Source organism: Schistocerca americana, chromosome 2 (assembly GCF_021461395.2).
Source record: "Schistocerca americana isolate TAMUIC-IGC-003095 chromosome 2, iqSchAmer2.1, whole genome shotgun sequence".
NCBI lineage: Eukaryota > Metazoa > Arthropoda > Insecta > Orthoptera > Acrididae > Schistocerca > Schistocerca americana.
The window spans coordinates 849131256-849134439 of record NC_060120.1 but is presented as its reverse complement, the minus strand read 5'-3'; the positions used below and the strand labels follow the sequence as shown (position 1 = coordinate 849134439).

At 42.5% G+C, this 3184-nt stretch overlaps 1 pseudogene; it reads left to right on the top strand.

Annotated features, from left to right (window-relative positions):
• Positions 1-2630: 2630 nt before the first annotated feature.
• Positions 2631-2810, top strand: LOC124596718 (annotated as a pseudogene).
• Positions 2811-3184: the final 374 nt, after the last annotated feature.

Here is a 3184-nt window from a genome sequence, read left to right as displayed (position 1 = left end):
ATCCAGAAATTGATGGGAGAAAGACTCAATCTGTACTTAGCTGCTGGACTAGGAAGATCTCATGACACAAAATGGGCAGTAAATCCGAGCAATATATTATTTATTTATTTAAAAATTGATTAAATAAAATAATTTATTTAAAAAATCAGGAAATGTTGGGCTGTGGTTCTCTTTATTTGGGGGGGGGGGGGGGGGGAAAGAGCCCACTCTTATGACGTCGCAAGTGCCATATCAAAAATGGTGGGAAATAGTTCATTTGCAATACCCTATCATATTTATTGTTTAACAGTTTATAGCAGACAAGGCAGGGCAAAAAACTCTGGAAGGTGTAAGTCAAACAATCGCTTAAAACTGTCCACCATCTGATTATTCGTCTTTGTAATAAACATATTTTTAGCGTTGCGTATACTTTGTAAACCAAGTAATTAAATTTCCGTCACAAATAGATCCTAGCGCTAAATATATCTGAGGTCTTCTATGTACCGCCATTTGAGAACACAAGCACCCTCCTCCGCCACATTATTCCCTCTAAATGTATCTCGGAAAAAGAAACTACACTCGCGACCGCTGGGGTGCCGGGAGCTGCGGCCGCGCCAGCTGGAAGAGGACTAGAAAAGCGCACCTGCGTCCAAACCGGCAGCTGCACGTCGATCCGCACGCCAGCCTCACCAGACGCTCAGACACTGCAGAGACTGCCACTGTGACCGCCCAAAAGTCAACCAATCAATTTACATCGAGGGATAATCGTCCAGCACAAACACTCGCCATATTGAATCTCCTCAAATTTCCATGTAAAAATCGGAGAACACACGCAATGCACACTACCACTTTTATCCCTACTCAACCAGTTAAGTACGAGGGCGGCTGAAAAGTTTTCGGAACAGAATAGAAAAAACATGACTGAAACTTTTATTTTTATTTTTCAATGTAGTCTCATTGTAGATCAATGCATTTGGTCCAACGATGTTCCAGTGTCTTGATCCCATCTCGAAAGTAAGTTTCCTCCAGGCCTGAAAAATAGTTGTCAACTCCGGGTATCAATTCTTCGTTTGAAGCGAATCTTCGTCCACCAGGAAAAATTTTCGGTTTTAGGAAGAGATGGAAGTCTGACACAGCCATATCAGATGAATAAGGCGGATGTAGCAACAATTCACACCTCAGTTTGTGTAATATTGCCATGGCGACGACACATGTGTGCGGGCGCGCGCCAAGATTCGCGGCGCCCATCTTGCAGATAATTTTTTCATTTCTAATTCTTCAGTTAAAATGTGATATACCCTTCCAGATGACATGTGGCAAGCGTGAGCTTCAATCCGCGATCCTCCATGACCAATGTGTGCACTTTTGCAATGATTTCTGGAGTAGTGACACATCTTGGCCGATCATTGCGCGGATCATCATCTAAGCTCTCCTGACCAAATTTAAATTCATTTGTCCACTTGGCAACAGTTGAATATGAAGGAGCAGAGGCCCTCAGTGTATTCTGGAAATCAGCATGAATGTCCTTCGCTTTCATACCTTTATTTATGAAGTATTTAATCACTAAAGCAGAGTTATTAAACATGATTTTCCGAAACTCCTTCACCAAAGATGAAGTAAATATTACTGAATTCCAATCAAGAGCAACTGCCAAGATGAGAAACATAGGAATAGATATCCTCGGTGTCGCAAAGCAGCTTAAATCACTTAATAAAAGCAAGGCTTCCGGTCCAGATTGTATACCAGTCAAGTTCCTCTCAGATTATGCTGATACAATAGCTCCAAGTTTAGCAATTATATACAACCACTCGCTCACAGAAAGATCTATACCTAAAGACTGGAAAATTGCTCAAGTCACACCAATACCCAAAAAGGGACGTAGGAGTAATCCTTGAATTACAGGCCCATATCACTAACGTCGATTTGCACTAGAGTTTCGGAACGTATACTGTATTGGAACATTATGAAATACCTCGAAGAAAATGATTTATTGACACATGGTCAACACGTATTCAGAAAATCCTCTGCCAGGCACTTTATTGCGAATAGCAGAGTAATCACGTAGATGTAGACTGCTCGAATCTCGATTTTTTCAATCTTTGCAAATCGCTACGCAGGAACAACAGAACCACGTCACCGTCAGACCTCTCTTCCAGGAGCACTGGCGTGGCAAGTGTTTACAGGCAACAGTCCAATGAATATCACGTGTACATGTCGCTGCGTTAGCGCTGACCTCTCGTGGTGGTTCCGAGAACTTTTCAAACCACCCTCGTAGTTAGTTCGCTATTCAACCACCCAGATGGTGGAATTTGCGCCGTAGTTTCCGCACGACGAAGTCCCCGTGATTGCCCCTGCCATTGGCTGCCGCACACTGCAATACAAGCAGGAGGTGCTGGGACGTATAGTTCTAACTGCAATTCCACCCCCAACATAGACATTCCGCAGTTCAAAATTTCTACATTACTCAATCTGAAACAGGCCTGTTGTTGCCCATACACCACAAATTTCTCACGCAAAGTGTAGATAGATTCCTATCTTTTATACGATTTTTTGTCAAAGACGAAAGAAAATCAGAGCATACGCGTTTTCGCATCGCTAAAAGTATCGTTACTTCTTGTGAAAATCCTGTACAACTTTATGGCATAGGCTGTATTTCCTCTAAGTATTCTCTCATCAAGGAAAAAAATCTGTTCTGATCAGCGTAATATCTGTTACGTTCTGCATCACAGAACTAGAATACTGGACTCATTTTTCTCGCGTGACACAGTGCTAAGAGCATGCTGAACCTCCGTCACAGGATACCTCCTCACTTTCGAACTCTCCTAAGTTAGCCATATGCCTCATCACATACCAAGTCTCTAAGTACGGAAATAGCAGCAAAGAGGAGTTGTAAATATCAGGTTAATACTACATATCGCTTTATAAATTCAGTAATATGGTGGATTTTATTACGATGGCCGTTCTCCCTGAGTAGGTGGGAGATTGAAATATCGTGAAAAAATCTCACCGCATCGAAAAAACGCCCATCATTCGAACTCGCGAATCATATCCATTGTACTCTCTCTCTCTCGATTCCACCTGCCATCAAATTGATTGACTAATTAATTAAATTGATCATGACAGCCCGTTTGCATGATGAGTATTTTTATCCCACAGTCGGTCCGCAGCTCGTGGTCTAGGGGCTAGCGCTGCTGCTGATCACGGG